The sequence below is a fragment of the Lethenteron reissneri genome, chromosome 24 (genome assembly GCF_015708825.2).
Source record: "Lethenteron reissneri isolate LAM-NWPU_2019-01 chromosome 24, ASM1570882v1, whole genome shotgun sequence".
Lineage (NCBI taxonomy): Eukaryota > Metazoa > Chordata > Hyperoartia > Petromyzontiformes > Petromyzontidae > Lethenteron > Lethenteron reissneri.
Genome location: NC_083802.1, coordinates 19,599,410 through 19,624,358, shown reverse-complemented (window position 1 = coordinate 19,624,358; position 24,949 = coordinate 19,599,410). Strand labels below are relative to the sequence as shown.

At 54.9% G+C, this 24,949-nt stretch overlaps 1 protein-coding gene across 1 annotated transcript in view; it reads left to right on the top strand.

The window, feature by feature from the left end:
* The window catches only part of CHSY1 (chondroitin sulfate synthase 1), an 83,634-nt gene that overhangs the window by 34,028 nt on the left and 24,657 nt on the right, over positions 1–24,949 (top strand). The window lies entirely within an intron of this gene.

The following is a 24,949-nucleotide window of genomic DNA, read 5'->3' as shown; positions in this document are numbered from 1 at the left end:
AAAATTGCTTCTGCTCTCCGGACCCACGTGGGACATTAATCGTCAGGTGCATCCAGTCATGATTTGATACAGGGTTGCATTATGGCGTTTGGCAACTCAATCGTTTACGGTTACCACCGGTCGCTTAGCTCCGGCTCCCGCAAAGCCGGCCGTCTGCCGCGGAGCGGGCGGTACGGGCCCTGTTGTGCTCTCGCTGGCGAGGACGAGCCACCGTGTGCCCCGTGTCAGGGCAAACAACAACAAGAACAATCGCAATTATACAAAGATGATGATGCTGTTTGTTTGCCCAGCAAAGCCTCGCTCAGTCTCAAGACTCGTGTTTCTTCAAGGAGGGTCCTGTTGCATCGGCACGTTCGACCAACGCCTCCCGATGGGAGTCTGGCCTTGCGCGGGGAGAAACCTTGCGAGCACCCTGGGGAAATTCCACGCAACGAGGTGGGGAAAGCGCTGACGCTTCCACAAAGATGGATTTAAGAATCCGTTGTTGCACTGCCATCTAGCGGTCACCTGGCCGTCGGCCAAGGGTCGACTCGGCCCATAATCCCAGCGACAACACGTCGAGACTGGCCCCAACCATGGGAATGTGGAATGTTCACACTGGGCCTTCTGCGTGAGTGGAAAAATCCACCCGTTCATGAATATTAATGACGGGGGGTGCGGCATGTGGAGTGACGTCACGCGCGGGACGCACAGACATTCTTGGCTCATCATCGTAGTAACGATTAAATGGGGGCACCACAGTCAGTCGATCGGTAGGTCGCGTGCAGTGGGGTCAAGTGTGGGGACTCCCACCCTCTTAACACCTCTGGGCCCCAATCCCCTCGACTGGGGGACCCTCCCGCCAGCAGTGGCGTGAGCAAGACGTTTCGGGGCTGCGCCTCTACCTGCAGCTCGTGACATGCAAAGTGCTTGCGTAGCGACAAGCTGTCGGGGAATGCTTTTTCTCTCGAGTCGAGACGCAGGCGGGCGTCGTCTCGCTCGCACAGATGCACGCGGCGAGCGCGATCATGGACCCCGGCTTCACTCGCGTGGCGGAGAATCGACGAGACGGAGCAGGCAGGAGACGCCGAGAGGAGCGCGGTGGAGATACAAACAACAGCATCGTCGAAGGCGGCTTCGCTCGTCTCCGTAGGCAGTTTCATCGGCAAAAAACATCCTGCACTTGGATATTAGAGAGACAGAGCAGGGGAGAAAGTGAGACGAGGGGAGGGAAGAGAAACGGAGAGAGGGTGGAGAGAGCAAAGTGGATAGAGAGACATGGAGAGAGAGGACAGATAGACGAGGAAAGAGAGAAGTGAGAGATAGCAAGAGAGAGGAATACAGAGAGAGGGAGAGGGGTTGAGACGTGGCGAAAGCGAAGAGGGGGGGGGGGGAGATAGAAGAACGAGATGGAGAGAGAGTGGAGGGTGGAGAGGAATTTGAGAGATAGGCGGGGAGAGGAAAGAGAGACAGATGGAGACAGTTGGCACGAGAGCGACATGAATGAAAAAGATGAAGCACGCTGGGGAGAGAGAGACGGAGGCAGGCGAGAATAGGAGCCTCAATAGAGATTATCTTGCAGAGGATGTCGATTCGTCAACCGGAGAGAGAGAGACCCTAGGTGGCTGCGCAGTGGTCGCGTTGGGGACGGAGCTGCGCGCGTCGCGAGCACGAGGGCGCCTGGAAAGCGGCGGCGACGACGTCGCTGGTGCCGCAGATGCCCCGTCGGGCAGGGCTGGCAGGCGCGCCGCGCGCGCGCGAACTCCTCCCCGTGACATTCGCGCACTCCACGCTCACCGCCCACGCATCGCTCCGCGCGGCGGATTTTATTCGGTTTGCGGGGCGATGGGGAGGGGCAAGGGATGGGGGGCAGGGTGTGTGTGTGTGTGGGGGTTACGAATTGATTGGCACCGCGGGAGGGAGCACAGCAAGTTTTAATCATTTATTCGCTTTCTTCTGGCCCAGAGCGCGCTCACCTAATTTGCCCTTACACGGTTTCACGTCGTAATGGGAACCGTGTGCGACCGCGTCGGCTCTGTGGGCACGCGACCTCATCGCCTGGTAACCAAACACAGGGACGGGACGCGCGGGCGGCAGCAGCAGTAGCTGCGATGCTACCCCTCGTCCTTGCTGGCTTCTGTGTTAAACCCCCCACCACCCCTCTCTATCTCTCTCCCTGTTTCCCTCTGGACTACTTCGAGCGTAAACGAGACAGCGGGGAGTTCAAAGCGACGGCTCTTTGGCTCGCTCACCCCGACGATGAGCGCCGCCCGGGGCTGCCACGCGGGTCCAGATCGCACGCCATCACCGCGGCGGCGGCGGCGGCAGCACTTACCCGAGTCCTCGCCTCTCGGATGGCAGGAAGGGAAAAGCAAACTAGAGGTTGAAACGCGTCCGAGTTGAGCGCGAGGTGTTTTTTCAAAGCGCCGTGCGGATCGCGGTCACGCCGCCGGGACCGGAGCGCGTTCGTCGGTGATGCGGTTGAAACGTCGTTATTTTTTTTTTTACTTTTATGAATTTTAATTTTTTACCTACGTGACTTTACCGAAAAAGACCTAAGAATATGCGGTTGATGGTTTGGACTTCATCGCAGTCGCAGTTCGGCGATTCTGTGATCGTCAGTTCGTGGAAGGTGGCAGCGCATCTCCTCCCATGCTACGTTGGAGTGGCACTCATGCAACAGTACAATTTTAATGAAGAAGGGCCATTGCCTGAAACGTCGCCTATTATATTTGTCTCCTTTTAGCGCCACGCGGTGTTACTGACGAGCGTGTTGAATGTGTTGTTATTTGTGCATCGCTGCTAACACAGCATAACCCGTTAGGCAAGGTACGTGGAGGATGTTCAGCTGATGGAGGAAATCGGTTTGGTCAATACGAGCATGTTGAGTTTGCCTTTGCTTTCTTCCCAATTAAATGCCAATTGCACTGTCGGCGTCACGTTACGAGGAAGTGCACCACCGTGTGCCAGGGACATTGCTTTGGATACCCCCTTTGTTTGGACACCCCCTTTGTTTGCACAATATCAGTTGCGTGTCAAAGTGAACCTTACATAGGCCTCCTCTCTCTGGTGCTCTCTCTCTATTGAGGCTCTCTCCCCGTACCCCTTCCTCATTTACACGCACGGCGCTTTCATATCCATTGTTTAAGGGCGCCGTATAAACGATTATTTTAATTCTCACAGCCGAAGCCACATAATGATGGGTTTTATTGGGCGGCTGCCAAAGTTGAGGACCCGGTTTAATCACGGGCGGCTGCCAGGATTCAAACGTGGAATTTCAGCAGTGCCGGCAATTACGAACCCCCTAATCTACCCTGACCCAGTGGTGGACATTCCTCATTCCAATGCCAGGGATGAGTCTCTCCATAGCAAGAGCTCACTGTTGTGTGCTCATTGCATGCAATCCCAGAGGCATGGACAGGCTGAAGGGATCATAAATATAAATGTGTAATGTCAGCAGAGTGCTGAATGAAGGCCTCGGGTTACATGGGTTGCTTGTGCCTGGCACTCACCGTGCTCCTGTTCATAGAGGACGTGGGGAAGCGCTGCCTCACTGTGGGGGCACGGCTCGGGGCACGCGGCCCTCCCACTGCCCCACGGACCCCCACATCCATGGCAAGCAGACCCCCACAAGAGGCAGCCCTCCCTCTCCCCCCAGCCCCCATACGCAGGGGTCTCACCTTGGCCAGCGCCTCTGCACGATGATGAAATCTGACAGTCGCTTCCGTGCCTGTTCGGACAGGGTATGGATTAGGCTTATAAGACAAAGTGATAAGCTTTCAGGAGTGGCCGTATTTGCTTTTTTTAAACAGTGCGGGATAAGAACTTATTCTTAATCCTCGAGCCAGGACTTAGTGCCCCACGAGATTGGGGATTTGGAGCGGAGCAGGCAATTTAACAGAAGCGACAGCAGTCAGCGCGCCCTGCGTATACACGGGGACTTAGAGCAAATGCATTCCAACTCGGGCGAGATTACAGCACAATGCCAGTTCCGTGACGCAGGCAAACCAGACGCTGTAAATAGTTGGAAACCCGTCCCGGTATTTGCAGACTGTGGGGCGTGGAGCGTAGGAGTGGGGGTGGGGGGTGTTGCTCTTGAAGGGCACAACCGAAATGCCCGGCTTAGTCCAGTCCACGACGGTGGAATCCACCGCGGCTTTGCGATCACGCCACGCGCTCAGCTCCTCCAAATTAAACGAATGCGGGACAGACTCATCGGCGGCGGTGCCACGCTCTGCTTGCGGCAGGGCATGGGAGTGGTTCGGAGTTAATGTCAAGCTGCGTGGAAATGTATCGAGATTTGTAAAAACGAATTGTTGCGGTTGCTAATGAGGTGTGGCGGAGGGGGGGGGGGGTTAAACATATGTTACATGGGTTTCCTCCACTGGCGGAAAAATGCCACCAGATCTCCGCGGGTTCACAGGCACCGCGAATGCGATGCGTCTGCTGCTATCAACACACGACGAGGTTTGGGGACATGCGAGGGGGCGACGACGTTTTGCTCGCAGCTCGCGCCGGGCCCGGTCATTAAATTTTCATAAAATCCTCGCGCACCCCGAGAGCCTCTCATTAGCCCGCTCTGCATTTCAAACGAGCAGAGGACTACGGACGGTACCCTCGCGTCCCGCCTTGCACGCACGGCCGCACGCACGTAGGTACGCGCACGTGCAAAAGCAAAGCGATGCGTACACACACACACGCACGTACGCACGCACGAGTGCTCACGCACAAAGATGCACACACACGCGCACGTGCGCAGAGGCGCGCACACACGCGTATATACGAACACGTGCTCATGCGCAGAGATGCGTGCACACACACACAGGCATATACGCACAGATTATCATACACGCAGAGAGGCACACACACGTACGTACACACGCAGGCACAACATGCACAGAGATGCACGCACACACTTACGTACGCACACGTGCTCATACTCAGAGATGCGCACAAGCGCACACACGCGTGCATGCATATGTACGCACACATGCACAGGGATGCGCGCACACACACACGCGCGCGCGCACGCACACGCAGAGGCGCACATTTTATCTAGCCAATTGGGGAAGCATCATTCTGGGTAAGCCGCCCTGACAGGCTGTGAAAAACCGCAGGGAATAGCAATAATAAAATCGGTCCAAATAGTGAAGTTGACTGTGGCTGCGGCTGTCGGCTCGCTGCATTGATTGAGTATCGACGGGGTTGGGTGTTGGGTTGGGTGTGTGGGGTGGGGGTGGTGCAGGGAGGGGGTAGTGGCGGTGTGAGGGGTAGGTGGGTGGGTGGGGAAGGTTGTTTTGCGTAGGCTGTGCTTTGAGGTGAAGGATGAGCGTCTGTCTATTTACGTCTCCCTGTTTCGCTGCCGGCAGTAATTCTCTTGCGCAGGGGCGTTTTAATTGCCGCGGGTTCCGCGGGTTCCACGGGCCCTACGTGCGCCGTCAGGTTCGCCCGAGAGCGAGCATCGCACACTCGGCTCCGTTGTTTATGTAAATCGCTAATTATCTAATCGCCTGCTCACGTCTCGACCGACCGTGGCCACGCTGTGCTCTCGACGTTTAGACAACGAATGAATCACTTGTTCTGCTCCCTCATTGATTCGGGCAACTGACTGAACAGGAAATGGCTAAACATCCAAAAGCATAAATCGGCAGGAATTTAAATAATTTTGCGAATTGTACTTATGTACCTTATTTTATTTGTATTTATTTACTTTCAGTGACTTGCTTAGTTTCCCTGTATTTTGCGCTCCTGTCGGTATTTTTTTTTACTTTCTGACCCCCCCCCCCCCCTCCTTGTTGGACATAGCTCAGTCTAAGTAAACATTCTGATTCTGAGGGGTTGATTATCCACGTGTTTTTTTATTCGGTTAAAACCAAAAAAAGTCAAAGTGGTTTCCTGCTGCTCAAACGAGCAGATGCCTTGGATCTCATCTCCCGTTTACAGCCCTGAGCCAGCGGTGGAAATTCCACATTCCTATGGTGGTGGCCAGTCTGTCCATCGGGGACAACGACCACTGTTGACAAAATAGTGCTCGTTTTGGAGGGATTATGATGATGATGATGATGATGGGCTGAGTCAACCCTCGAAGATGACTTGAACTCTTGACCCTTGTGAGTGCGAGCTTGCTCTCCCTCCCGCTGAGCCCACTGGCCGGTCTCCCGGCGAAGGACACGCGTGTAGCCGTTTCGCTCGCGCTTGACATGACACTCAACGAGAGGCGTGACGTGCGATCGGAAAATGATGGCATTTAAATCGCAGCTTTGAATTATTTCACGAGAAAGAATCTGGCTCCAGACGCGCCGCGTTAGCGTAAAATTTCATTTAAAGCCCAAATTGCGAATCCCCACATTGGCCTTTTACCCCCAGAGAACCATCAAACAGAAACCCGCCCTTGAGTTTGGGCGGAGAATTTTCGACAAAACGCTCTTTTGTGCCCCGCGGCAGTTTAAACAATGGCAAGCGGCGGATCTGCGAAACTAAATGTTCGTCGCGATGGCAGTGTCGTGCGATCCGGCCGCACCTTGCCTGGGAAGACGGGAGGAGGCGGCGCTGCCAATTTCGCCGCGGGGCAGAGGCCACGGAAAGAAGGGTTCCTCGCGAGGTGACACCACGCCACTCAGATCTCACTCGATCTCCCATAATTGCAACAAACTCCGCTCACGGTTGACATGATTGCCTACGGTTCAGCCTCTTGCGCGTGCTTTTGATTAATACGTGCGTGTCAGATAAAAGGTACAAAAAGAATACACAGCTCAACGATCGTGTTAAAATGTTGAAAATAGATATTTCCCTTGTAGATTATCACAAACGTATGGCCAGATTGTGGCACCGTAAGAGGATGGAATCCATCTGTGCGGAACTTTGAATGTTCTCTCTTTGTATCCTTCTCGGGGTACTCCCGATTTCCTCCATCGGGCCACACATTCACGGAACTGCCCCAACGTCCCAATGCCGTGCTGCTGGCCGGGCGTGGCGCGGGTCCCACCAACCCCTCGTGCGCCGCGCTGCCGGCCTTTAATAAGAGCTCACTCACGCAACTTGCCCCGACAGCCTGTGTAGGCTACACGGGGTGTATTTGCCTCTGTGCGCGTACTACCACGAGCGCAAGTCCTCGCGTACGCGAGCACCCTGCGGCTCCCGCACCTTGCAGCGTGACCTTGTCAGATCCTCTCGGGACGAGGACGCCTGAGAGTTGTCGGCATTTGGATGAATTTTCGCAACGTTTCAATCTACCCTGCCGCTCAGCCAATTCCCTTCCGGCTGCATCCAACACGCGGCGCCGATGGCCGCTTGCGCTGTGCACAGTCTCGTGCGCTCTCTCGCACACCTGGATTTTGACACGGGCAAATAAGAGCACTTGTCCACGCAGCGTCTAGGGAAACAAAGAGGAGCACACATTGTAGACACACACACACCCACAGACTCCGATACACGCAGACGTCCACACACCCTTACACACGCATAACGCGCTCGCACGCACACCTTCGCAACAGCACACCCAGGCACCAACACCTGCTCGAGTGTTGTTCACACCACGACTAAGTCGGAGGTCCCCAATGGAGCCCACGCGGGGCTGATTTTAGGCCATCGTCATTCGCGGGCACCGATTAAGGCCATCAACAACGACGACGCCCGGCCGCCTTTATCTCCCCAGTGCTGATGTTTACATACCACACCAGCTACATCATTTACGGCTGAGTCAAAGTAGGGAAGGCCCAGGACCCGACATGTTAACGTCTCGGGTCGCCGTGTTCGTAGCTCAGCGACTGCTCTTTGTCAGCACAAACACTCACACAAACACTCACACAAACACTCACGCAAACACTCGTACAAACACTCACGCATGCACTCACGCAAACACTCGCACAAACACTCACACAAACACTCACGCAAACACTCATACAAACACTCACACAAACACTCACGCAAACACTCACACAAATACTCACGCATGCACTCGCACAAACACTCACACAAACACTCACGCAAACACTCACACAAACACTCACGCATGCACTCACACAAACACTCAGACAAACACTCACCGAAACACTGACACAAACACTCACGCAAACACTAACACAAACACTAACACAAACACTCACGCATGCACTCACATAAACACTCACACAAACACTCACACAAACACTCACGCATGCACTCACACAAACACTCACGCATGCACTCACGCAAACACACAAACACTCACGCAAACACTCACACAAACACTCGCACAAACACTCACGCATGCACTCACACACTCACACAAACACTCACACACTCACACAAACACTCACACAAACTCACACAAACACTCACGCAAACACTCACACAAACACTCACGCAAACACTCACACAAACACTCACGCATGCACTCACACAAACACTCGCACAAACACTCACACAAACACTCACGCATGCACTCACACAAACACTCGCACAAACACTCACACAAACACTCACACAAACACTCACGCAAACACTCACACAAACACTCACGCATGCATATATACAATGGCACGACGCAGATCCTTCGTAGAGCGACGCAGACTGTCGAGGCGAGTGCCACTTGCGAGCACCTATTTGTGCACAGGGGGCCGTGTGGCCACTCCTGTTGAGGCCGAGTCGACCTAGAGAGGCCCAGGACCTCTTGAGACATCACTTGCGACCGATGTTAGCCTCGGCTGGGAATTGAATGAAGGTCGATGGGTTCGTAGCAGCAGCGCACGGCAGTATTTGCATACGCGCGGACAGTATTTATATTCGGCAGTCGGTCATTTGTACAAACTCTCAATGGACATTTGCTCGGGTGTTTATGAAACGAAGTAACGCTTTGTTGTGTACGCAAAGTGGAGTCATCATTTTCTCGTGGAGTTTATTGCCAGCGGGGACGAGCAGAAGGGGGTGGGGGGTTAGGATGGGATGGGGGGGGGTCTCTCTGACCGTTGAGATTTTTTTTCAACAGCAGGCAGAACGCTCGCAGAGCGATTGAACATTTGTAGGGGCATCCCGCCGGAGCGAATTCCAGAATTCCCCATTCCGTGGCGGCTCGGATTCTGCGGCGAGGTACCAGGTGGAAATACGTCTCGACTGTTAAAATAATAGAGGCGGGACGAGCAGCACGGTGGAGACTCTGGGCTCCCGCCGCTCCGGACGCTCGTTCGTTCGCTTTGTTTTGCTTTTTTTTCTTTGTGGGCAAATCAAATCTCCAAAGTCACCCGAGGAACTCGTCGTGTTGAGCAACGCTGTGATAGCGATCTACGTGAGCCGGCCGCGCTTCGCGTCTACATTTCCGAGATTGTATTTTAGGGTGCGATTTTGCGAGGAAAGCGACGAGAGGGCGAGAGGGTGGAGGGGGTTGACATTAAAAAAGAAAAACCGGCTGTCACTTGTCAAGCGTCGCAGAATAAACGTTGGGCAACTGCGTGGGCAGCGTGATCAAGTGAAGTAATGCAAAACAAATAAAGCCATCACTTTGTCATGTCACCGCCGACTTCACGCAGAACAATTTGTCGCTCAAGCGTCTCGGGGAAATGTCTCCGTCGTCGTTTTTGGTAGCGACGCGAATGGGGAGTGAGAGCATTGGCCGATTTTGAGTAGGAGACGAATCGTGGTCGTGTTTTTGTATGTTGCGATAAGCTAGGACCCACACTAACAGGAAATACCCTTCCTTGCCTGTAAACTTTGGGCAGATCACCAGCATTGGTTTAAGCGAGCCTGACTGCTGCTGCTGCTGAGACACTGAAGGTCGAAAGCGGTCCAGAGTTTTTGCTCGTATCAAACCAATGCTGCTGAAAGTGCGCACTCCCAGAAGACCATGTGGCCTATCGGATGCAAAATAAGTTTGGTTTTCATGTCGAAAAACAGGTAAGGAGGCGTGTATTGTCTGCTTATTCATTCCATAGTTACAGACAGGGTGAGTCACCAATGGAACTCTGCGGAACCGCAGTGGCAGTGCTGTAAATAAAAATCACAGAGGGAAGAAGCCCACGACGCCATCGCCAACACCGCTGCCTCGTAGCCCAGAGACACGCGAAGCGCTCTGCGATGCGCTCTGCGATGCGCCTGCATGAGCGCTGAGTTGTAATCTGCCGCACACGGCGATCGGCCAACGCCTGCTCAGGGCAGAGGGCCCTCTCTCTTCAGAGCACAGCGAGAGGCCACTTGGAATATCGGGATCGACTCGTATAGTTTGGCACGTGCAGCCGTGAAGGTGCTCGTGACGCACCGCGTCGGAGACTCGTCGCTCATTTCTTCGCGAGCCTCCCCGCGGGCGAGCTCCGCGTGATTGCCGCTCGCGCTGCGCCGGGTTGGTGGGCCGAATTGTCGGACAGCAGCCTGTCGCTGGCACGCAGCGCCCCGCCAACTCAGATCGGCGCTAACCGATTGCGGTAATTAACGAGCGGCTGCGTGCGTGCGTTTTGTCCTCGCGATCTTCTTCATGCGCGAAGTGAAATGTAATCCACTGCTCGACAAAGCACTCGGTGGGCGAGGGGGGGGGGTTGTGCCGAGTGAAGATTTTGATGCCCGCGCCGGGAAGCCTCCCGCCTGGACGCGGCAATCCCTGCGCACGACGACACCGCCGTGCGCCCCCTCCGCACACAATTGTCATTCTTCACGCGCGTAACTTTCAAAAATATATATTCTTCTTGAGGGTAGATTAAAATGGGAGAGCGCGCGTGCACGACCAGCGGAGAGCGAGCGGCGTCGTTGCTTTGTGTGCGGTAACCCCGAGCACGCGGCTTGAGGCAGCGCAGCGGAAGCGGGATAAATATTTATGGCGGTGAGACCCCCTCCCCACCCCCCGCAACGAACAAAGGAGCCCGAAGAGATTCAAGTAGACCCGTCCCGAGTTACCACGTGCGCAAACCTCAGCACCCTAAATTATACGAGGGAGACGAACGGAGACCCCCACCATCAGTAACCCAGACCCCCCCCCCCAGACTCCTCCACCGCACCTTTTCCTCCCTGCAGTAATGCGATAATGCCGAGGGTGTTGAGTGGAAACGGGAGCTGTGGCGCTCTTCGGCTTTTGCCGACTCCACTACGGGTGGGGGGGGGGGGACAAGATTCGATGGACGGAAACGGCAAAACCTCCACGGGCGGACGTCTGCGGAGTTCCACGGCGATCTGCGCGGGCGTCGTCGCCGCCACTGCTTTGGCCCGGCGCTCGGTAACGAGAGAGCGGCACCGGGGCAGCGCCGCCCAAGGTCGGCACGGACTGGCTGTGAAGCGATGAGTCTCATAGGCCACGCGGTGCCCGAGAGGCAGCGACCCTGAACGCGGCGAAACAAAAGTGGCAGCTGTCGCCGCAACAAAGTTTCCGCGCGACGCGAAACGGATCGCGCGGAGGAGGAGTGGCGGATGATGGAGCACAGCTCACAGCACCCACTCCGGGCTCCGGTTTCACTTGGTGACATACTCCGTCTCGGGTTTTAGTTTCTTCCAGTTCATAGGTGACGCACGCAGGTGGATACATTTTGTATTTGGAATGCGAGGGGCATCGACTATTCCGTCAGTGCTTCCTGCAGCAGACGGAGCGAGACGACAGCTGAACGGGCGGCCTCCCAGCTAAACCGGTCTAGCAGAGAGCAGCCCAACCCTGGACAACATCGTGCCTCTCCGAATGTTCTCGAACAGGGTCCCACAATTCCACCACTTGTGACCCCCCCCCATCCCCCGCATGCAAGGCGGCGTTCAGTGATTACCAAACACCAGGTACGCTGCGGTGTGCGGTGGCAAACGTTTGCATGGATGTCACGAGGACCGGAGTTGCGAAACGCCGACGCGGAACAGGCCACAGCTGCATTCGGAATTCATTTTGGTGGCGAAGTTCGTCACCCGGGCCACACGGCAGCCACGGAAGGTCTCGGTGCCGGCAACCCACTGCGTGTAGAGCAGTGGCTCTTCTCCTCCTCCTCCTTCTTCGCCTGGGGTGCACGCACGAACTGGGGGTGCGAGATGCCCTTTGTGGGCATGCGAGACATGGCCAGATCTTTTTTTTAAGAAAGTAAATAATCGAAAAGACAAATTAAGCGTGGGCTCGTAAGTACAACTTACTTTGTTTCGTGAAACCTTCGTATGTATTACAATGTGTATATTGTTTTCACGATTGAGAACCCAAGGGGTGCAAGGCTGCAGCAAAGGCGAGGGACCCACTGTCGTGGATGCCGGCTGGCGCGGGGAGGGGACTGCGGAGGTGGGGGAGGCAAGGGGGGAGCTCAGGGGGTGGGGAGTGGAGGCAGGGGAGGTGTGGGGGGGCTGCAGATCGCAGATTTGACGGCGGTGTTGCATATTGCCAGGCTTTGTGAGGCTCCGGTGGCATCACCTTGTTTATTTATTTTACATGATCGCAAACCAATTTTTGTCAAATGATTGAGTACCTACCTGCTTCCCATTGTCTGCGGTGTTTTTATTCTTTGAGAACTTCACGGCGGCGTGGTGTTGGCTCATCATTGTGTGGATTGTTTACAAATCAATGGGACGGTCTAAAGCGGCGGCGGCAGCAGCAGCAGCAAGGACGACTCCCTTTGTCAGGGCAACAAAGGGAGGAGAGAAAATGAACGCTCGAGACATTTGGACGCATTGTGCATCCGCCCTATAATCCGACACCCTTTGACGCGCGCGAGCCTGCAGTGAGCGCAAGCAGCAGCAGCAGCAGCAGCATCAAGGCGGGCGAGAGCTCAGCATCGCCCACTAAATCCCGCTGTGACCAGCAGGCCACTCGCCGTGGGCTCCCTCGCACTGCACCACCGGCTTTGGCGACAAAACGAGCAGACGAGTCGCCTCCTCCGCTATCCGATCAGCATGATTGGCTACGTACGGTGCCAAAGAAGCTCGACACACATACACACATACATACACACACATACATGCACACACATACACACCCACAACAACAACAACCGCCATTCGCCACTAAGTGGCGGTGGCGTCCCCACGACGCCTGTGCCAGGCCATGTGCACCTTGAGGCCATACCCACATACACACATACATGCACACACATACATGCACACACGCACACATACACACACGCACACATACATACACACATACCTGCACACACGCACACATACACACACGCACAAACATCTATCTCTCCCGGTTGAGTCAAGAAGGCGACTGCGCAATGTTGGAGTGGGTTGCACAAATTCTTTGGGTTACACATTTGCATTATATGGAATGCCATATTATTCAAAGGCGTTGAACAGTGATCACAAAACTAAAACACTCCAAGACTGCTAGGGCAGAGATGGGCACTCGAAGAAGCTGGACCGGTTATTCGGGAACCCTTTTTATCCGATGTGTATCGGGTTGCACCTTGGCTTAACGCCTCGCAGGTACAAAAATAACCATCATGGGGAGTAGAATATCTCACAGTACCAGAAGAGGAGAGGCTTGCGCGTGAATGTGTTGAACGGTGCAATATTGCTGTGATTGTTAAACAGCTGTCAACAACCGTGACTTTTAAAGTCACGGGGAGACCGACAGATTTACCAGGACAGCAGCTGCCTCAACACGTACGATCCTCGGGAAACACGTGGACACCCTGGTTCTTATGACGTCTTGAAAACGCTTCAAGCACCTGGAGCAAAACGTCGGACATCGTGCCGAGAGATGAAAGGGCAAAACCACGGCAAGCTACGCCGTGGGGGTTCGCTGCCCTCGCTGCTCTCTTGTCTTCAGATGGCGGTAGAGAGACGCGTTGAGATGTCGAGGAGAGGGGCAGATTGGGTTGGGGCTGCCCCTACCGAGGCCACTCGAACGGGCGCCGCTCCGCTTGCAACGAAAGAGCAGAAAATAAAATGCCGCGGTGCATACGCGAGGGATTTTAAATACCTTGAGAGGTGAACGTACTAATCATACGCTTCTCATTGGCTACCGGGCACTGTTTTTTCCCCAATGCTCAGTAGACTTATAATAATGGGCTCTAACAAATACAGTTCTGTGTAATAAATTCACACAAAAGAACAAAAATAGACAACACCACATTCATCTTCACACCACATTCCTTAATAGTTCGTGCCGGAGAGAGAGAGAGCGGTCGCTCCGCCTCTCCGCAGCGTCGCCGCTTTCCCTCTCCGGTGCTCACAGCGCCCCGGAGGGACCCAAACATCCCGATAACTCCTCCTGCACAGACAGCGGCGAGCTCCTCGGGCCAGCTATCCCTCAACAAATAAAAAGGGTAAAAAAACAATTATCATATTTTTCTACTGGCAAATGAGGTTCCAATGGTGTAAATGCTTAACCCCGAGCTCTCATACTCTGATGGTGCATTGTCTTTGAGTTGTGCGCCTTTTGGCGTCATCTGGTCCAACACCATGTGAGACTAGGCTCTAAGGAAAGCTGTCTCGGATGTGGACCAATCAACTTCAAGGACAGTGCATACATTATCAGAGTTATGTTTTTTGTTTGCATTATGACTGCAGGTATTGTGGTCTATGCAAACATGACTCCTCGTAAAAAAGGGTGTCAGTTTTGTTGCCAGATAAAAAGGTAAAAAACTATTATCAAAAATAAAGACGCCGCAGCTGCACCGCCCACAATTCTTATAACGCCTGCTTGATGTATAGTTGTAACCATCCAAGCACTATCCAGGCTCAAGCCTGCTTAGCTGCCGAGGTCGCATGCCTGGGATGGGTTGGATTCCGTGCGACGCGGGCGTGACACTCTGCGGGAGAATGTGGCTGTGTGGCGCGAGTGCGGCGCGGGCCCTTGTGTGTGTGCGCTGCTGTTGTTCAAACGAGGCTGGCGAGCCACCCGCTTCTCACGGCGGCGACGGCGTCCTGAGCTGCCGCCGCCGCCCCGACGCAGGGCACGCCGTGTGCCATCCCCGCGCTCCTGATGACGACTTGCGGTTAGACTCAACATTGTTCAGTTTGGTCCTGCACCTCCCCCCCGCCCACCCACACCCAGCGACGACTCTCGTCTCACTCGCGTGCCTTTAGTGGTGTGATGGGAGTGCGGCTGCCGTCAATTGGCGAGACATTTGTTTTTATTAATTTTTTACAGTGGCGAGAATCGTCATTTTCTTTCTCACGAGACCGGCTGCTTCTCCCGCGATCCTCGGAGCCGAAGCCTTCCTCGTCTCGTGTTTTTGAAGTCACATTTTTTTCCGTCTTTTTTTGTCGCGAGATTAATGACTGCCCCCCCCCCCTCCGTGAGAGGAGACATCGCAGGAAAACGTCTCGGGTCCCGACGAGACGTTCCTCCTCCACGTAAAGGGCACCCACCGCACATTCCCACGTGGCCGGCAATAGAGATGTTCGTCAGATGGAAGTCAACTACATTTTACAATTCTCAACATCACTGGTGGCAGGGATGAGACCATCAACTCTGCTCTACTTGAGCCCCCTATTTTATCACGGGCAGCCTGCAATCTGGATTCGAATCTAGACTCTCAGTGGTGCTGGCCCAGTTGTTTTGGCACGGCCAATACGAATCCCTAGAGCAGAGAAAGACACATCGGATGCAAGGCTTGAGCCAGCCCAGGCATTCAGCGTTGCTGGCTCGGAGTCTCTGACATGGCCATTATGAAGCCCTCTAAACAGAGAGGCACCTAGGGCTTGAACCCAGGCCCTCTGCGGGGACAGCTCGGCGTGTCCTACACCGGGCCACCCGGCCGCCGCTCAATCTCACGGCGACGGCGGCAAGGTTGCAGGCGAGTGGCTCTCCGCGCCGAGCGTGCCCCCCACGTGGTCACGGGGCTGCTCGCCCTCTCGCTCGCCCCCCCACCCCCCAGCGAGGCTTTAGCAGGGCAAACGGAAACACGGCCGGGAAAATAAAAATAAACATTTCCAGTCTGCGTGCTGCATCAACCGCATTCTTCTGCCGCTTGGGCAGAGATTTATGGCTCGTTGTGAGCCCACTCGGACGCATGCGAGTTTGGCCCTGGCCCCGTCTGATGTGAGAGCTCTCTTACTCTCGACACTCGCCGCCCTCCCCCCACCAGCCCCGTCTGTCTTCCATCATGTCCACTTAATGCTCTAAAATGTTTAGGGTTATGCGCAGAGCGAGAATATTATGAGATCTCTCTTCCACAGCTGCCCATTAATAATGTCGATACCATATCTCTCTCTTTGCAAAAGCTTCGCCCGGTCTTAACGGCTCACCTTAAGACGTGCCTCCCCCACCCCCCAATACTTTGGGGATGTTTGATCGGTTTCATGAGTGAGTGATTTCACGTGTGGGTGCAGACCGGAGTGCCCGGAGAAAACTCATCCACGCAAGAGACACGAGAGCAGTACTCAGCAAACGAACAGAACGGCTTGCCGCTACCTCCGTGCGCGCACGCCGAGGCGTACCTCCAATCGCACCTCTCGCATGCCCGGGGTGGGGTTGGGGCAAGGGTCTGAACGGGGCGACGTGGCCCTGGAGTTTGTTCAAGTACCTCGTGACGTGGCCGCGGTTACGAGCAGGATATACGAGCCACGGACCGCTTTTATTGCGGAGCCGCTGCTCCGCACCGCCACAGAGCGCGCGCAGGCGGACACCGCTCGCACTCTGCCTCGGGTGGAATTCTCGGGGTTTCCGTTTCTAGCGAACGTGCCTGGTCTCTCTCTCTCCCATCGCTTCCCTTCGCTGCGCTGAGACGCAGCGAGCGGCGAAATTCTCAGCATCCGTCCATCCGTCGTCACGTAAGTGCGGGCGTGGATATGCGGACTCGCGCCGAATCAAAGTTGGCTAACGTTCGTGGCACAGGATAACGGTACCGGTCCTGGGCCACTCATTCTTAAGCGAGCACCGGGTGGGGTGAGTAACCGTCGACGGTGGGGAGACAAAGGCGGTTGGGCGTGGCGCCTGCCACACTGCCCGATTCGTGCGCCCCCGTACCGGCCTTCGTAGGCTCTCGCTAACGCCACTTGGCCCCGACAGCCTGCCGCGTGGAGGCTCCGCGGGGGACCTTTGCCTCGTCTGTCTCACTGAGCGGCGGGGGGTTCCGCGTGGAGGGGGCACGTGGGGCGCCACCGCCGGTGATCGCCGTTGAGAGGGGTACCTGTCCCCTTTTAGTCACCCCTCGGCCCTTTGAAATTCACAACTTCATTAGTTTCCTTTTTGTTGTTAAATTATTGTTTTTTGACTGCATGATCATTTTTTTTAACAGCTTGGGTACGGGTCCCCTGAAAACAAATCCAGCTCTGTAACTTTAGTCTATGAACGCAACGGTCACACAAATAAACATCGGGGACAAAACGCAGCGGTGAACATGAACTCTGGCGAGAGAGAGGCCTTGCGCCGCACTGCGATTGCTGTGCGGCCTGGGTTGGCGTGGACCACTTGCAGGTGGCAGACGTGTAGCGCTACCCCAGCCCACCTGTCAACAGTCACCTGGTCTGCGCCCCAGTCACCCCCTTCACCTCGAACACACCCAAGCACTCAAGCCCACCGCACAGTTGCACTCCACCCCTGCCTAATCCCTCAACACAAGCCCTGCACACAGCCCAGCCACCCTTGGAACAAGCCATCGTTCATCCCAGACATGTTCCCTCTTGTCCACACCCAGTCGCCCCCTCCCCAGCCCATACCTGCAAGCTTCCAACCCGCCCCAAGCCCCCTACTCCCCAAAGGTTACCCTGCTCCCAGCACTCGTCTAATCCCCAATGCTAAGACGCCAGCTCGGCAGTGTGTGTAGTGCGCGCGTGTGTGTGCACGTGTGTGTGCACGTGTGTGTGTGTAGTGCGTGTGTGCACGTGCGTGTGTGTAGTGCGTGTGTGTGTGTGTGCACGTGCGTGTGTGTGTGTGCACGTGCGTCCACCCGTATTTACCTCTCAGGCCGGGTTTTTGAATCGCATCGTCACGCATACCACGTACGCAAACGTGCACACCGACCCCACGCGCGCACACACACGAACGGGTGCGGGCGCGCGCCCCCTCGCACGTACATATACGCGCGCACAACAGAGGCACACTTGTGTGGAGACAGGTCCTTCTGTTGTAATCAGATCGGCCCTCGGTGCGTGCCGTCCCCCGACTCGCGGTAAACTTACACCGCGGCACACGGAGCCAGGCTGCACGGCCCACACTGCGCCAATTGTGCGCCGCCGCCGCGGCGAGCGAGAGTAGAGTGAGAGGAGGAGGAGGGAGAGGGCACGGACTGCTACCCTCCTCTCTCTCTCTCTCCCTCACGCCGGCCGCTGCCACCGCCCCCCTTCTCCGCTGCTGCCACTCGGTCGGTTCGGCCTCACGGGAGCGCTTCGTGCGTGGAGCGTGACGAGGGTAACAGCGGTGCTGGCGGCGGGGGCCGCAGTTGTCCCCCACGCGGCGCACCGCTGGCGCTGACCCCGGCGAGCACCGCACGTCGCGCCGAGATTCCAATTTGAGCGATTCCATCATTTGTTTAGCGTGCTACGAGATTGCCCCAGCATATTGTAATGGGTAAATTGTGCAGTAATTGCACCCGTAGCAAAATTGGGCTGACATTTGGAGGTGAAAGGAAGTGGAAATTGATATGCCCCTTTTCTCCCAGGAATTGATTAAATGTTGTGCTCCTGATAAACATGCTGCGGAACAATGCTAGTCTTGTGCAAGAATCTTCGCACAGCATCGCGAATGCTCCTGTAGCGCAAGCAGACAGACTGCGGCTCCTGCTGCAGCAGAGCACGGCAATGCAGGCCGTGGCGGGCTGTGCTTCTTCGGGGGTTTGGCCGTGCGACGTGCGAGAGGCCACGCAGACGGGCAACGTGAGAGCCCACTGGCCGGGCGGCCACAAGCGGTGTTCTCGGGGCACCCGGTCCGCTAATCGTTCCACGATTGTGACGCCGGCCAAATAGCAGCCGGCGATGTGGCCGGGAGGGAGGGGCCGATGTGGAGGATGTTGGGTCAGTCACGCTCTTGAAAGTGGCAGTTGAGTCGTAATCATGGTGGCTTTTTTCTCTCCACTTTAATAGGCTGCACTGGGAGTTAAGTAATTGGTCCTAACTGACGCGCTTTAGCAAATAACGCTCACTCAAATCGACAATGCGTACGCGCGGTAGCTGGAACGATATCCTCCCAACAGCTGCGACGACCTTATGACCTGCGAGGGATTAAATGCACGGGAGGGCGCCCTGCGCGGCCTGCATAATCTCAGCGCACCTCCTCCTTCTTTCCTTCGACTTTGCCAGCTGCACCAAGTTTATTTGTGTTTGCCGGTTGTCCTCATCCTCCTCCTCCTCTGTGTTTACATCTTCATGTGGGGATTAGGCTGCCCCCTTTCCTGAGCCACGCTTACACGAAGCCTCGAGCACTTCTTGACAGACACATTTAATAAATGTCAGGGCGTCCTCTGCAGAATAATGTTTTGTAGCCGTGACCTCGGCAACAAAGCTGCTTTTGCGGATAATTTCCCCAGACCCGGCGTGACCCTCGAGACTCGCTCTCCGCGTGACGGCTTGATAGCATTGACACGGCACGTTAGCGCCTGCAGGTACGAACGTCGCGTTATTAAGATAGCGCGCTCGTGATTATAATCCGCGCTTTTCATCACAGCGGCCTGCGTTCGTTTCCCGGCACGGGAAGCAATTTCCTCCTCTCCTTGTACAAAGGGAGGCGGCCGCCCTCGCGTGGACCCTCACGTGGCTTCAGTAAAGGGTTTGATGTATCGATTGATCAATTGGACGGGGATGAGAGGCACCCGCTGTGCCTCAGTGGCGAGCACTGAACCTCTTGGGCCGGGTCGAGCCGATGAATGCGCCAGCAGTCAGGTGCTCGCCGCCGTCTCTTCCCACTTGGGGGGGGAATGAACGACCCCGAGGTTTTGTAAACACCGGCGCAAGCCACCGCCGCCATGCGCGCGCCGAGTTTATCCGGTTGTGGGTAGGCCCAGATCTTGTGCACGCGCGAATAATAAGGGAAGGAATTTGTCCACATTGCAGAATTGTTCGCGCCGCGCCCTTGTTGCACAACAGTACGGATTTGGTACAGATGGCATCGCCTACGCCCAGAGATAAAATTAAAAATAAAAATCTTCCGAGCCGAACATTCTCACCAATGACTCAGACGCCGCGGCGAAGCCGGGTCTGTGTTTGTGCTGGCCACGCGGCACCCTCGCTTCACGGGGCAGAGGAATGCTCGGAAAAAAAGGTCGGAGGAAGTCCATCTGGATTCGTAAGCAGCAGCGAGACACCTTCGCTGACCCAATTTGGTGGCGAAAACGCGGCCGTCAACTATTACGCGCAGGAGCTGATCGATGCCCGCGTCTTCCAATTAAACTCAAAGTGCCATTTGGCACGTACGGCGTATCCCTCGCCACCAAGTCTCCCGGTAGCACAATCACCTCGCTGACATTAGTCCACGTGTTTACCGGGCTCTCGTGGAAGTGGGTGGGGCCGTGACACCGTCTGCTGTTGGGACTTTTGCCAGATATGATTTAATTTTGCGATTACTCGCTCCTACGAGGGAAAATCCCAGCGGCACCTGAGGGGATTCAGAATAAAATGACGAGGGGGGTTCATCAGGGCAAGTTGGGTTGGGGGGAGGTGGGGGGCTATCGACGATTAAGTCCCCCCCCCACCCCACGGAAGCGAAGACACCCACAGGTGGCGTTCGCTCTGCAAGTCAAGGCCGCCAGCAGCAGCATCGAGCTTGCGGGAGCCCTCGGAGGGGAGAGTTTCTCGCGTGGAGACGACACGAGAGGGGTGGTCATCCGCTCGCTCCCACGGTGCGGCGTTCGGCGTATGGGAAACCCAGAGTCACGTGGAAACAATTCCGAGCTAATTATACACGTGATGAGGGAAAGCTTCCGTGATGCTTTTAGAGCCAAAAAATAAGGAGCCACTGTTCGTGAGCATGCGGCAACGGCAGACTGAGCTACGTGGCCCAGGAACCCGGCTGCCAAGTGTCTGGGTTAAAATCTCTTCCCCGATCAAGCCAACATGGGGCCGTTGCAAATGGATAAATTATATTTAAACTGGAGACAAAGATATATGGCGGCGGGGCTAAAGGTTATTTTAATTTGGCGGAGGAACAGACACTTTGCGTGTTTCTTGGCCGCAACCTGCCAAGACGACGACGGCGAGGAGGAGGAGGATGATGAGGGATTTCGCTACTGAAATTGGCCGTGATTTTACCACGGGGTCACCGGCTCTGTAGAATACTCAGTGCGGTGCAGTCTCGTTCAATGGATCTCCTTTATGTATCACCGGGCGGCAGCCCGTGGTTGAAGCGAGAAAAATCCCCTTCGCTTGGAAGAACGGCGAGCAAATGCATAGCAGCTCTCCACGAATACAGCCTCGCAGTGAGATGGCGAAGGTGAAGATGATGATGGCGATGATGATGATGCTGCTTATGAGGATAACGATGACCACTGTTTCCGCATGCATCTGTGAAACGAGGGGGGGGGGGGCGAGGCAAGGGAGATTGTGATGTCTGATCGAGGCTGCAGCCTCTGGGCTCCGGCTCCTCATCCAGATTTAATTTTGACAGCGAGAGCCACCGCTTGCAGCTTTCAGGGAAATTGTGGCCGCGGCTGGGGAGAGCTGCTGCACGGAAACGTTTCTGAGGTTTATTGAACGCAACGTGCAGCTGCTGCACGGTGCTGCTGCAGTGTTGTGCTGCTGTTGCTGTGTCCTACTGTTGCTGTGTGCTGCTGCTGCTGCTGCTGCTGGTGGCGGGGCTGGTGGTCGAACTCCCAAGGTCACCCCTGCGCTGTTTAATGTCGCCGATTGTTGTCAAATTAATGCAACGAGATTTCACCTTGTTGGCTATCGATATTTTCGGTGTTGCGAGCCGCTCGCCGCATCAATATTATGGCCATTAGCGGCGATGATGCATCTTGTTACACGTTGCCCTGTTGTTATTAATGACAAGCGCCGGTGTTGGCGGTTCGGCTGTGTGGTTCCTCCGGGGTGTTCGGCTAACATGTCGCAACTACGATTAGCGCGGTTGGCTACGTACGGTGCAAAATAAGTTTAACATAAATCTTGACTTAAAAATTTCGTGACTGTAGGAATTCATATTCTTTGGGTCTTTCGGTAAAGTCACACAGGTTCAAATGAATAAAAATAAAATGAACCAAAAACTACGATGTTTCGATCACAACACAAGCGATCGTCATCGGGAGGAAAAAAATAGGGGGAAAGCTGCTGAGGGAGACTGTTTTAAAGGTTTAAAATGGGTGTAGCCAAAGGTCATAAACAACCCCAAGGGATGTTTATAACCTTTGGGCTACACCCGTTTTATGACATTTGGGCTACACCCATTTTAAACCTTTTAAACAGTCTGCATCAGCAGCTTTCACCTTATTTTTTCTTCCTGATGACGATCACTTCTGTTGTGATCACATGGTAGTTTTTTGTTTATTTTATTTGTATTCATTTGAACCTATGTGACTTTACCAAAAGACCCAAAGAATAAGTTTAACATAGTACGTACATCTCAAGCCTGTGCCAGCCGAATGTCCACGCCCCCACGCCGTCGCTCTTCTCTCCGAGCATGCTGCTGCCCACTGCTGCCCCAGGCAGATGCCAGCGGATGACATCATCTTACACCCAGATGTCACGAGCGCTTATGAATACCGTGATTTACTGCCAACCTCAAGACTAACTCAGGCGCCACGTGGGTGAGTGTAATTAAAGCCCGATGGACAAACAGAGCCTTTGTTTGTGACCAGGTGAGAGCCAACTTAGCCCACTGGGTCCACTGAGACCACAGGTCGCTCTTTCCAAGGGAGACCTGGGTTACAAAAATAAAAGCGAGCAGCAAGCTACTGAGAGAAATAAAAAAAAACGTGGCAGCCCAAACCCTGCGACCCACTTTAGCAACGCCTGCACGGTTGCGTTACACGCGAACGCGCGATAGAGACGGTAATTGATTGCCGCGCCAGCGCTGTTATCGCATTTCCACGTTACCTTGCTTCGAAGGCCGCGCTGACACGAAGTGCCCCCGGCGCTCACGCGGCCGGTCCCTGGCGGTGGAAGGGGCTGCCCGTGGCACCGCAAACGCCCGACGGTGTCGCGGTGACCTCGGCGCTTAGCCACACGACCTGCGGAGCTGCAGACCTGCCCAGCGGTGTGGGGGGCGGTTGATGGAATTGAAACACATCTTGAATCCCGGAAAGTCCGGGGCCTCCAATTCTCGCGGTCTCTGAGAGTCGGGGAGCCCCTAGAATCGGGGACCCCTGAGAGTTGGGTCCGGAAGTCCTCGGTGGGCCCTCTCGTGCCGCAGGCCGATAAACTAGGCCGCCTCGGTCCATAGTGGCCTCTTCTCTGATGGATTATCGTCAGGTGTTTGTACGACGAGAGGAGGGGGGTTCAGCACAAAGGCCAATGGTGGAGCCTCCATTGGGATTCCTTTGCACGTGAGATTAGCGCCGATTGGCCGGTGGTTTGTGCGACGGTGCTGGGATGAGACGACGTGAGAACAGTGGTGAGCGCACTGCTCTAACAAACCTGGAAACCTGTGCTTGACTTGCTTGCTCACGATAGAGTGCCGTGCGGCTTGAGAATAAATTAATGAACAAATGCCACATGTCAGAATGGTGCAACAGACGAGGCTGTGCATAACGAGATAAACGATACAAATTTACAAATTACACTTGAATCCCGACCCCCATATCCTGAAAATGTATTTTAACAGCAGAGAGGCAGAATGATTCCCCACATCATCATTCAGTAAATTATACAAAATAAACAAACGGACAGTACGCCTATAAAAAAAGAACGCGGGCACAATATGACACCCAGTGTGGCAATGGACGTGAGAGGCTCACCGATGTATGTGCCGAGCCGCCAGTAAAGTATGGGATCCCCCATCTCAGTGTCTCTAGCCCCTGGGCTGACGGGCAGCCTCCTTGGCCCCGGCTCTTGGGTTGTGAAATGTTTTGTTTGTCCACGAAAGCCCTCACTCAATGAGGAGTCTCAACATGCGTTTCTCTACATTTTCTACGAGCGTCGGTCAATTCCTTTCACGACTACCGCACATTGCCGTGTGCGAGGAAACCAGAGACGCCGATTATAAAATCCACGTCTTTGAGATGGGGAGAGGGGGTAAAACGCCATGTAGTTGGGACAACGGCCTACTTGCTGTACTGCCACGCCATGGGGTTCATCACAGTGGCCTTGCCCCTCGAGCATCATCTGCGCACGATGTGCTTTGCGGCCGCCCTTGGAGTCGCGAATGCGTGCGCGCGCACAGCCGGTGAAACCCCAATAGGCACCAAATGCAAGCTTCAGCATTTCTGAGAAATTTTGGCTGACGTACAGTGTACTCTGTGCATACTGAGAAGAACAAAAATCACAAGCCGAGAGACTTATAAAAAAAAGAGAAGGTGCGAAAAGATTGAAATATGTGAACGAGAGCCAGAGAGAAGGTGGTGGTGGTGGCCACCGTTGGGAGTAATGGAGACAGCGAGCGATCTCAGCGGGGGCTGAGTGGGTGCGTGGTTCCTCTGTAAGGGAGCATCGTCTGTCCGTCTTATCGTTAAGGACACGGACGCACAGACGCACGGATGGAGGGAGGGATAGACACCCCCCGGGCATCTTGGCGCATTTCTGAAAAATTAGAAAAGGTAAAATAACACGCGGCGGAGCGGCCCGGACTGGCGTGCATGCGTGCGTGCACACCCCCGAGTGGATGCCAACAGTGGAGCAGCTCCTCTGATTCCACTCACCTCCCAGAGACACAGCTCGGTCTGTTTTGCCTCGAGCTTTTAAAATGTGTTCTTATTTTGCTAATAGTAGACACGCAGGTTTATCCAACCGCGGTAAATTGCCGGGCAGATGCGCGCCTCTTTCAACGCGAAAATGGCAATGAGATTTTCGCCACCTCTTTTTTTTTAAACTGTACGTGTCACCGCCGACTCATCACTCCCAGGTCATCGGCAAAGCCAGATGAGCAGCAGCGTCCCCAGCTGCTTGTTAAGCCCAATAAATCTCTCACCTCCGGTGTGATGTCTCCTTCATGTGTGCCAACACCGAGACTCTCTCTCTCTCTTGGCTGTCTGTCACTTGTCACGTGGCAGCTGATGATGAGACTGGCCACACGTCTTCCACT